Here is a 12826-nt window from a genome sequence, read left to right as displayed (position 1 = left end):
ATTTTTGGTAGGACCCTCACCTCCCGCAGTGTGTGTCATCAAGATCTGCTAAAAAGTGACTTTGTGCTACCCTATGTATGTAATAGTAAATTTCATATGCAGAAAAGGATGTTAATACCTTAGAACTGACCTTGGGAATTGCTTTTTTTGTTTTGTTTTGCTCTGCTTGCTTTTTATTCTGTGCAGGTTCTGGGAGACAAAGGCAGCTCTCTGTTTTTAATTACTGTAAGTAGCTTGTAAGTAGCTGGAACAGCTTTTTATGCAACCTGATTTGAATATATTCCAGGCTGAAGATAGACACCTATTTTAAAGGCACAGCATGCTCATCGTGGCTCTCTGCCAATCAAGCAGTTGTCACTTGCTAGACAGTCCTAAACAACTTCTGCTCCTTCCTCAATTCGCTGTCTGTCTGACTGATGGAAGCGGCAGGGCTTCTCCCCTTCCCCCTCCCCTTTTCTTTCCCCCTGAACCAGTGTCACCACATGGCAGCAGAATTCAGCCACTGCTGCTTAGAACAAGGCAACGTTTGTGCTGCCGGCCCCAGGGGCTTGGGTAAGAGCCCCTGCAAACGAGCAGGGGAGATTATCAGTGTAATTCCCCAAGAATCCTCTGCTTTCCACAGCTCCTTGGGGTGGATATGGAGGTGAAGAGGGTTTAGCTGGTTTTATTTTGCTTTTCAAATTTCTCAAGCTCTCTCAAGACCGAAAGAAATGAAATCCAGATCTGTTTTTTTCTGAACCCTGCCCAGCCAGATTACGTATAGATTGTGTGAGTGTTGTGGTCTGGCCCTGTAACAATAACACTCAAAGACTTAATCTGAAGCAAAGCTTCGCATGATAAGTGCATGGAAATATTTATTCTTCTGTTTTATCTCCACAACACAGTTATGGGGAAGCTTTGCTGCCATGTCAGATCAGCAGCAAAGCACCCAATGCACCTCAGCAACTCACCATAGGAATCAAATGAACCTCAGTGTCTTTTGCTCCATCTCCTCCCTTACCTATTGTTGAACTCCTTGCTTGCATACTGGGGATTAGGCTCCAAACACTTCAAAGAAAGTCCTAGAAATTTTCTCTCTGGACTACTGAAAATATTCTAACTTTTTGCTCCTGATTTTGAGACCTTGATTCTTTGAGATACTTTATGGTTTTATGTACATTTCCTTTACCCAGTGACTCTATCTTAATTCCATCAAAATTTGGCTGATGGCCATCTGGGGCAAAAACACATACTGGTGTCAGTCCTGCAGTTTATGGCTAATAACTATTGTTATTAGTGATTTCTAGAATTTCTTCATTTAATCTTTGCATAGCCAGCTTTGTTAAACTTTTGACGCTGTGATGAATTTAAAAAATAAAAGATCTTAATTCGGATGGTTGTGATTCTTAGTTGTATCCTTAATATTGTTAAATATAATTTTTTTTCCCCTTAGAAATATCAATGTTACATAACTGGTCATCATTTCAGAGACTTTGAGTGCAAGGTACTGTTTCTAATCTCTTCATTTGTCCCTTGCTTGGCTTAGATTATATCACTGCTACTTAGTTATGAGGAAAAAAAAAATGAAAGGCTTCCCTTAATGTAAGACTCGTCTCTTTTCAACTAACTTATTACTGTACATTTTGTTCCTGACTGAGCCCTTTGGCAGAGCTTGAACTGCTGAAGGGGACTGTTCATGATTTTTCCCAGATCCCTTTTCTCTCTTAATTTTGTTGGTTTTAGCTGCCTTTTCCTAGAAGTTTATAGTTTTTATTTAAATAATTGTCACAGTAATGACAGCCTGTCAACAATATTTCCTCTGTGTCTATGGTGTTGCATGCATGGAATTCAGGTTCTTTATATTCTGGTCTCTGGATAGATACAGATATGAAAAATCAGAAAATTCTCTGTTAGGCTGTTCACATTTCTTTACCAATATGGACATAGGATATTCTGTACCTTTCCTATATTTCCTATTAACTATACTCTTTACTATTACCATTTGTTCCATTTGTTTTCTGCTTACCTCCCAAGGTCCCAAACATTAAGGCAGTGTAGTTTAAATCATTCCAGTTTTTCTACTGGTATTAATAAAATTGATATCACCCATAAAAACATACTCTGCGTCTCGACTTCCTGTCTTGTTAGGCTGCCCCATCCATGACTGCAAGTCTCCTTAATCTGTTCTATGAGAGCATGTGTCTAGCTGCAGAAATTCTCTCTGTGCTTGATGTTTATGCAGTTCAAATATGTTTAAACATCTATTTGTCTTTCCATCTTTGTCAAATGTTTGCCCTCAGCTTTTTCATTTTTTTCCTTGCAAGGCAAGTTTTCCAGGCTCTATGACTTCGTGTTTGTTTTTGGCTTTTTCTCAGAAGTCACAATCTGTCAATGTTAAAGTTAGTTGGGAATTTTCCAGTGAAAAGGTTCTTTGTTTTGCTTTTTATTGAAAAGGATTTTTTTCTAAAATAAAAGACAATTCTCCTGCAGAAGGTATTTCCTTCTCCTTCTCTCACACATGTTTTAGGTTGGTACGATCTGAATAGACACATTTAGTTTTGTGAAACCAAATGACTGCTTCTTGCTTCTGGTTAACTGGCCAAAATATGTAAACTACTGTTAAATATGTTTTTTGTGGAAGAATTCAGGCACTTAATCACACAGCAGCCCCTCATCTGGTGGAACCACTATATTGAAAATCCCATCACTGGAAAACAACAGCAGATTATGGGAGATATAAATTGACCAAGACCAGGAAGGAAGAAAGGGGTAATTATCAAACTAAGATGAATATCATTGATATTGCCTGTCTTTCCCAGTCACAGCCTTACAGAGTAGGTAGATTTGGGTGACACCAAACTTCAAACTCAGAAATGCTCTGAAGCAACTCTCGTTGCTGCAGGTCAACAGCAGGTTTGGGAAATTACTGATTTCTCAAAAAGATGCGCTTAATTAAGCTGGCTGCTACCATCACATGAATTTTAAGGCAAAGTGCTAATGTGAGCTATTTATTCCATGCACAATTGAACACACTACCAGTAATGCCTATAATAATATAAAAATGTTGTTATGATTATGAAGAGTGTGTGCTAAAAGGTTGAAGACATTTTGTCACTTGGCATCCATGTTGGCCAGGGTTTAGCATTTAAAAAAAAAAAGCCTATAAAATAATAATTGTAACAAAAACCTCTTGCCACTCCTAAACAAATTGTGCTGTATGAGAGTAAGTGCGTAATTGTTCTAGTAGACTCTAGCACCTCTCTCCAGGCACCGTGTTTTCTGTATGTTCCTCTTTTGCTCATATTTGGCTCATGCACATGTATTTACTGCAACACAGGGTATGCTGAGACAAATCAAAGGAAATAGAAAAGTGGGGGATGTAAATTCAAAGCCTTAGGATTAGCAATAACAAATTCTCAATTATATTGTGATGTGTTTCTTCAGAGGTCTCTTTTCCTACACAAGGCTCTTTGAGTGAGCTCATTATCTCCTGATGTGTAGAAATGAATTTTGCCATTGCTCAGCCAACACTAAGGTATTTATTATTCATCTGATACTAGACCAGGCTTTAAACTGTGTACATGCTTTCTTTACCCTTTCTTTGTTTATTTGTTTAAATGAATACCCATGAGCCAGAGTCTGGATGCAGACCTTTTGTTTCACTCATGCTTAGCAGGTGAGGCTTCAAAAGAAAATGTCTTTAATTTTTTTTTTTGAGGTGTTAAACTTGTAACTGGAATTTATTTAAATGACAATATTCATGTGAAAATATACTGTAGCACTTTGCAAAATGGACCCCTTTTAACATTATTTTTTTGCGAGATGTTAAGACTTGACCATTCAGCATGACAATCTTAATTCATGGCTGTTTCAGTTCGCTCCAGAAAATAAATACATCTGATCATTGCTAGTGTTTTTTGAATTACCAGACTTGAAATTAGTTATTATCTCCAAAAACAATGCCTCTGAGAGTGGTCAGAAAAAAACCCAATTGAACAGGATATCCATATATGATGGTGCAACAAGAGCCAATTTAATCCTTAGAAATCAATGTACAGAATACCAAAAATTGAAAAGGAAGTAATTTTTCCTCTAGCTAATTCTAGTGAAACCTAAGTTGGGAAGTTTTATATACTGTTCCATATTCATCCAGTGGGGAAAAAAAGGCAGGAAAATAGGCAACCTGTTTCCCCATGATATACCTGAGCAAATTTATTCTGTTAACTTTTCACAAGAAAATAAGAAGAAACTAAACCAATTTATTTTATCATACTTCAATATGCTAAAATGGGAAGAAGATTCTTGAGAAATAGAGGCCTAGTAGACTACAGTATAGGATGATATAAAAAAAGCAAAGATGTGACACTACTAAGAAAAGCCAAAAACCACAGCACTGTGCCATTTGCAGAAGTGACTTAGTGACGCTGACTAATTCAGGCTTTCACCCAATCTGCCAAAGGCCATCCACATGGCCTTGAATCTGTCTTTTGGTGTTCTGATCCAGGCACCATGTCCCAGTAAGGCTGTAGCTCTCTTCATGAGATCAGCCAGACCCAAGCAGGCTCCCTCCCCTGGGCAGAAGCATGCCATTGGAAATTTGGCTCCTCTGCACCTGAAGGTCTTGATGAAAAAATATACAACCAATTTTTTTTTCCATTTCTTGTGCAATCTGACTGACTTGGGCTCACAGTTGGAATCAAGTAGATTGTTTCTGTGTGAGCAGAGGAAGTATCCCAAGTCTGGCCTATATTCAGCTACAAAAAGCTTAAAATAAAATATTGAGAGAAATCAGCAGGAGAATGGAAAAGTCATGTTTTATAAGTCAGAACATGTTCACCCTCTGCAAAGTTAAGGCTAATGATAATAGTCTTGCACATGGGTGAAAACAATAGGGTTTATTTACTGTGTGTTAAGTTTCTGTTATTGTAAGGCTGAAGTGTATACAAGCGTGTAAGTGTGGTAAAGTGACACGAGCCAGGCCAAACCTTGATAGGCATGTGAATTCTGCCAAAATACTTCAGTATGACAACTGGAAAATGTAGAGGATGAGATTGAACTGAGGGAGAAATAAACAGTCGAGAAAGTACTGAAGCTGCACTGGCTATGTGCTCTGTGAAAAAAAAATAAAGCAGCTTGTGCAGGATCTCCCACATTAGTGTTCCTGTTGGGTCAAATTCCACTTTGTTTTTGTAAAAGATCCTGCCAAATACAGTCTTCTACTAGGAAAAGAGATGCAAGAATTAATAATAATTAATAAAGTATGCTGATGCTGACTGGATATTCTTAAGACAATGATCTTCCTGGCCACATTTTTACTAATAAATAAAATAAATTGGGAATTGTTCCCTGGCCTTCAGACTGGAGAATGAGTATGACTTGTGTCCAGAGAGTTGGAAGTTTGTTTCTAAAATGGGCTGGATGAATCCAGGCTGCTTGTTGGCATTGGTCTTGGACTTGGGCCAACCTATGAGCCATCAGCAAGCGCAGCTCTTTTACAGGATTTCAATGTTATCTTCTGGTTCACTTGGGCTTTTTGAGGAGCAGCAGAACAGGAGACCTGTGTCCTTGGAGGGCTTCAAGTAAAAGGTAAAGCAGCTATGTATATTTTTCCAAAAGGTCCACAGGATCTTTAAAAATAATATTTTCTTAAGAAGAAAAGAGGAAAGTCTGCAATATCAGATACACGGAAAATAATGCAAGTATTTCTCCAGGAACACAAGAGAAATGCAGAAACCTGAACACGGCATCTGGGAGATGTTACCAAGGCTCATCATGTCAACAAGCAGGGCAAATGGTGAGACTGCCACACTTCCTGCCGCCATTCTGTGCTAGGTGACAGACAGAAGGTCCCTCCTAGGCACTTGTTTGGCCAAGGGGACAGAGCCCAGTGGAGATGTCTGCTGTGCCCTGACACTCGGCAGCTGTAAACAAGAGACAGCCCTGCTATGCAGCTCTCACCCCACTCCTGCTTGGCTCCCCATCCTGCTTGGACCACAGCAAGCTCCACAGGAAGACAGATTTGGACACTGTCTTTGAGTGCTCCTTTGTATGTGGTCAGAAAACTTTGACAAATAGGCTTCCTTAAAGTGAATATGTTTAAAAGGATCTTGCAATTTTTCTAAAGAGGCAAGTAATTTTGTGTGAAATGAGGATGGAATCATTTAATGTAGATTTTTATCCACAACTAAAATGGAGGTTTCAGAAAAATGAAACAGACACCTTTAAATGAGTGCTAGTCATTTCCTATTGACCTCTGGATATTTTAGTCCTGCTTTATAAAAATAATAATTATTTTTTATGATTTATTTTTCTCAAGTGGCTTTTTAGTTAAACAGATGCTTTCATTTGTAAGATGGAAAACCATTTTTTAAATTTTATTTTCAATAAAGTGCCAGGCTCTAGCCAAGATAAAATGAAAATCTAAAATCAGTCATCCCCTTTTTCTTGCAAATACAAAAATATTTTGTTCTTAAACAGAAATTAAATGGGGGAGAAAAGAAATCCCAACCACAGGTCTTAAAAGAAAATGTAGCAATACTTATCAAGATCTCACTCTCTTTCCTTAGTATTTAGAAAGCTCAATTCTATTTTCTTTTTTCGCATTAAGGTTGGTAATTATGCAGTTGTCTGTTTATTTTAAATAACTGGAAGACTGTGCCGGAGAAAGCAGTCGAGAGGGAAAGCTAGAGGGGGGGAAGGAAAAGATAGAAACTCATTACCTCTTGAAAACTGCTAATCATTGTAAATGGCCACAGAGGCCAAAGATGACTGTAGAAAATTACTACCAAGCGTGAAGGAATAAAAATACTCTAGACTATTTTACTGAAGAAAAAGAAAGGGAAAAAAGTAAAGAAATCTTGATACTAAAGCAAGTAAACTGGAAAGAGTAATGGAAATGAAGCACAGTGAGGGGTTCTGGCAAGTTCTGTAAGCAAGAAAATAAATAGGGAGGTAGGAAGTGCAGAAAGAAATAGATTTTATCGTTATGTGCAGAACATATTGGCAGAACCTGTCAGTGTGTCAGAGGGTGCTCTTGGTCTTTTATTCACGAAGCCTTGCTGTTTTTAGGTTTTTCATGACATCTCCTTGTCTGTTCCCTCTCTCCTTCCTTCCCTTCCAAGACCCAGTAGCAGCAGAAACCTGAGCTGAGGCAGATGGGCAGAGAGCACCCTTCTTTGAAGGGAAAGGCAGGTTCTTTAGGGAGGGAATGGCAGGTTCTTTAGGCTCTGGAGCTGACCTCCAGCTCCTTGCTCACGGCATGCTCTTGAGGATTGATCAATATCAAGGATTACAAACGAGGCTCGGCCGAGTGCATGCAGGAAGCTCCAGGCGTTGAAAGCAATATCCAAGTAGCAGCCTTTGCAAGCCTGGCATCATGAATTGTGCACAGCACTGGCCCCAGTGGTCCCCAAGCCATTTAAAAGGTTTATTGCTTGCTTGGCAGCCCAGACTTAAATCTGTGTTGCTACCAAGTGAATTCTGTGCTAAATATTAGCACTGGAGCTAAGAAAGCTTCCCCTCTCCGCTCTCACTTCTATCAGTATAAAAGAAGGTAAAAATAAGTCATGAAGGGGGAATATTTCTCCTAGAATACAACAAAGAGGCCTGATGAATCATAAAATCATAATTTAAGAACTTAAATTTCATAAAAAAAGGAAAAAAGTATCTGTGCAAACAAAAGAACAGTTTAGAGAAATAAGCTGAGACTGCAGAAAAATTCTGTCCTTTAGCCTGGGCTTCTTTTCCCCAGTATTGTTTATATCTTTTTATATTATATTTAGAGTAAAATTACCTTCTGAGCTTTCTTTTGACTGGACTTTCTTTTAGAAAACACTTAGCTGATATAAGATCATGTAAATGATACTTGATGTCCTCACAAAATAAAGAGAAACAATTCCATTATCTAAAACCCCCTGAAAATCTACATTAATTTTTATATTAACAATCATCTAAATTTTCAAATTAAGTACCTACAGTTCTATATTCAAACACTTTCAAGCACTGATATAGTTTATGTGTACAAAAAATTAGAAATAGCCAGTTTTCTGGGCACAGTAGAAAGATACATTAATATATTGTTTTCATGAATCTTTATTTGAAGAAAGAATCTTTTTATTTAAAAAGAGAGTCACTTGTGTTCATGCAAGATTTCAGCCCAGCTAGTGTCTTAACTTTGATTCAGTTTAAGGCAGCAATGGGTTACACAAGACTCTGAGCTCAACATCTGTTTGGGGTCTTTGTTGCCCTCTTGATGGTGCCAAATCATGTGGATTCTGGGTAATTCTCTATCTGAAATCCTGGATGAGAAAAGCAGACCTATGGCCAAAGTGAAAGTCTCTGTAATTCCTTCCTGCTGCCATCCTGGAAGCAGCTTGACTGCTGTTCTCCTTGTGGTTGCTGTGGCTGGCACTTGGAGCCTGAGGTGGATGGGTGAGGGATCTCTCGGAAGGGAGGATCTCATTAATTTCCCAGGGTGTTATTTTGGATGGGTGTTAGGGGGTTCGGTCCAACATGAGACTAACTTCTGTGAAAAAGTTTTCCGGAGAATTTTGATTCCATAGCAGATAAGCGTAGAGTTCAATCTAGTACTGAAAGCCAGGATTTCTAAGTTACATCTTAAGCAGAAGATCTTTCTCCTAAAGTGTTTTCCTTTTCCCTGTGTTCTGTGTAAGGGTGGGCACAGTGCACCCCTGATGTCACACTGGGCTCTAACCATGTTCAGGAGCTCCTCATGGTGAAACGTCTTCTGAGAAAACATGGAAAATGTATAACAGCTGTGAGGATCTTGCTTTCTGCACACGTGGCCAGCTAAAGTTAGGTGAGCTCATCTTATGCCTAAGTTTTATCCTATTGTTTCATAAAAAGAATTCTCCTAGGTGCTGGTATCACCTATGTGTTGCTGGATACAGGATCATGTCCAACACAGGATTTTGCCTAATTTTTTTGTGAAATGTGGATGAAAATATATTGTGTGAGCACTTCATTCTGTATTATCTGGTTTGGCATAATGCTAGTTATAATTGTGAAATCTCTTGGGAAACATGTAACAGAAATTAAATGGAGGCATTATTAGTACATAGTAATGGGAGAGCACAGTTTGGATTTCCACTAATTCTCTATTTTTTTCCCTATGGGAAAAGCACATATATCTTAGAAAACTGTGCATGTGTGTGATTTGGTGACACTTTTTATACTGGCGGCCAGTTGTTCATTATTCTTTTAAGAGGCAGTTGATGTACTTTATAAGAAGCAGAAATGGAAAATGAGACAGCAGGGGAAGCACTGGGTCTCCCTCTGGGGACTGTTGGATCTGCATTACCATTCTAGTACATGGGTAAGTGATTCCTTATCAACACACATATATGTTAATCTAATGAAAACCATAAGAGCTTAATTCCTTAACTGATGTACAGTTTTAGGCCAAGTTTATAAAATGTTGGACCTGACACTTTCCTTTGTCTGATTTTGGTTTTTCTTAAAACAAACCTACTAGGTGTTCTGCTTATCTGAGCAACAGCACATCAGAAATCTCCCTGGACCTGTAAATACCCAGGTCAGGAACACTAACAGCATACTTACCTAATCCTGCAGTGCATTTACTAGCCCAAATTAATTTAATCTCCTTTTTTTTTTACTTCTGCTTTCTCACCCTGTTGTCCCTATTATGTTTTGTGGTTCATTTCAGAAATGTGTCTAAATTGGAGCACTTTTTGCCAGTCCAAAAAAAAAAAAAAAAAAAGGAAATAGAAGAAGTACAGCTCCATTGTAATTTTCTGGTTGTTACTTGATTGCAACTCTACTCCTGATATTTTCTTTCTTGGGAAAATGTGAAAAAAAAAAAAATCAGAACATGAGTATTTGCCATCAAGCCATTGCAAAGGCACAATCTGCTGCTTCATTCTGACTCTTGCAATCTCTCTTTATTATTTTCTTTTTTTAATCTGGCTGAGCTCACGTGGTTATTTTTTTGTTTATTGCTAGTACAGATTTTCATTTACATCTTGATATCTCTCTGGCTTCTGCTTTCACATGCCCTGTGCACTGATTATTATGTGCTGAGCACAGAATCCCAACGAAAGTAAAAAAAAACCAATGCTCCACGGCAGCAGTGAGCAAGCAAATAGCTCTTGGCAAAATCCCCTGCTCTCCCTAGCAGGAAAACGTCGGGTAACTAGAGTCCCAGTGGCAGTGATGAATGGGCTGTTTTCCAGTGTGCTGGAAATGAAGTGCCATGGCTTTCCTCTTGGAGAGCTGAGACACAGGGCCTATGCAGCTGATCATCTCAGAATCACCAAGCATATTTAAATGGTGATATATTAAGATGTAGATAATAAAATATGCATCAAGTAGTTCAGTTTTATTTTAATCAGTACAGAGCTCATTACAGATCATCTCAGATACAGCTGATGTTTTCCATAAGCCTGTTATTTGACAGTAATCTTTCTTTATTTTACATTTCTCAAGTTTCAAGACATTTTTTAAAATTCTGTTTCCCCAGAGAAGTCATGCTGAAGAGATGTGCAGCCTTGCCAGAGATCTGCTTTATGTAAATCTTAAACCGACAGTTCAGCCTCAACATTTCAGATCTGATATCTAATTTCTTAAAAAAAAATAGAAAATAGAAAAGGTATAAGGGGCCTTCAAGAAGTTTCCACTCTGGTTTGGTGCAGACAACTACAAAGAAGCAGTGTGGCCTTCTTTTAATCCTTCAAGAAAGTCAGTGTTTTCTACCCATATTGTAAGCTTTCCACCAGTAGTAGTAACCTGGGGTGAGTATGTTTACTTGATGTGGGAGTCAAACGCAATTGCTATGAAAGCAGAAGTGTAGTGGTGTGTTCCTTTCCACAGACACCCAGACATTTATAGGGAGAGCTTAAGATAGTGCCAGGTGCCTTATCTGCATTCCAAGAGTGAATGGCCACCTCGTGAGGGTGACATAAGTCACAACACTGTCAGGTCGATCATGGTGGTGCCCCAGCCCCGGTGTGACAGCGGTGGTGGAGCAGTGGAGCACCGTGCTTGGAGCACAGCAGAGGTCCTGTGCTCCCTGTGCCAGCTTCTGTGCAGGATGATGGAACTGAACTTGTATCAGCTGGAAAACCATGTATTTTCCTTTCTTCTTCTCTCCAGAGGCTCCTCTTCATGGTTAGACCATTATTGCCCCCTCACTACATCTCCCTTTAATTTCATATCCATCCACCACTGCTCACAGTGCTGTTTTTGACATGGCAGACTTGGCTCTCTGCACTGTGAAACCCAGTGCTTTTTGGTTATCTGGAGAAACAGAAGAATGCCTGAGCTCTCCCACTCCAGCTGGTGTGTACATAAAGGGAAATTGTAGAGAAAGGGAAATTGTAGTCAGCTATCAAACTCTTTTGTGCCAAGCAGCGGTGTACTGAAGCACCGTGAGTTTTCCACACAACTCAGACATGTCTTGATGGGAAAGAAAAAGGCAAATTTTAACTTGTTCAATTTCCAAGACTCTTTGGGAACCAAATGAATGAGCTGTAAGAGCTCCAGTAAATCTGAATTATTGTTTCATCTAATTATTCTGATAAACAATGGAGGATGCAGGGTCCAATGGCAAAAAAGAATGGATGAGTCCCAAAAAGATGAAGCAAAACATGGATAAAATAATGTAGTCATAAAGTACATAATATTACCCTCCTATATATAGAATTTTCTTAGGAGATGGCCAGAGGGAAAATGTGTTCTGGATAGAATGAATCCACATCTTAAAAATTAAATGTGATTTTGCAGAAAGGGTTTTATTCTAGGGAGAATGGGAAGATTAGGGCTTTGTTACCTAATGGTGCTCTAGGTAACTGGCATTTTGATTGCTCATCATAAAATAGCTTATGAAAACATCTGAACCAGAGATTAAAGAGTTCAAATACTTCAGTCAACATCTACCAAGTATTCATCCTGACTGCTTCACTAGATGCTTCAGCTGAGTATCTGTCACTTCTACAGGATCTGTTGGTAATATTTGTTGTTATCCTCCACCATTTTAGAAAGAAATAAGCATTGGGCCTCTTTCAGAGAATACCTTCTTCCATTCAGTTTTCAAACACCGGCTTCAAGTCAGCCTAGAGATTTTGTTGTGTGTCTAGTTGATTTTTAAGAGAAGATACTTGTTTGCAGAGGATAAGCACAGTCCTCAGTGGGGTTATTCCACAAGTTTATGACATGTCTCATATGATGGCACAGTGTAACCACAGCTGTGATGTGCTCTGCTGCACTGTGATGTGTATGAAAAGGGTGAAACATTACAGACTCCACGTTCCTCCCTTTTCCTTTAACCTCTTTTACACTATCAGACTCTTTATACCTGCTTCATTTCTCTCCCTTTCACTATCCTAGCATGCAGTCAGAGAGGATCAGAGCCAATATGGTTCAAAAACAGGCGGTACATACAGAGAAAAACAGTGTGGGACGGAAAAGAATGGAAGACAGCAGAAGAAAACTAGTTCCTCTTAGCTGGTGAAAAGCAAATATTGTCACCTTCTACACTTTGAAATTATGGGACAGATCTTTCCAGGGGAAATTAAATTATGATTTCCAATTTTGTTGTCATAAAATTTTGATATATATCTGGCAATGCAGATAGTTTCCTGCACTTTTAGGAAATTCAGACTTGCCATACAAGGCATGATTATGACTCAAATGAAAACAATTGGTATGTTATACCATTTTATCCTATAAGAATATGAGGAAAATATATGGTACAAGGCACTGATATTATCCCTATCAGCATAGTAGAAGTGTCAGTGGAGGTAGACTTTCTGAAACAAGGAGAACTCAAAGTGAATATTGTTCTCTGAAAACAGCGAAGCAGCATGGTCTG

This window comes from Taeniopygia guttata, chromosome 2 (assembly GCF_048771995.1).
Source record: "Taeniopygia guttata chromosome 2, bTaeGut7.mat, whole genome shotgun sequence".
Classification (NCBI taxonomy): Eukaryota; Metazoa; Chordata; class Aves; order Passeriformes; family Estrildidae; genus Taeniopygia; species Taeniopygia guttata.
Note: the sequence above shows the minus strand (reverse complement) of the source record.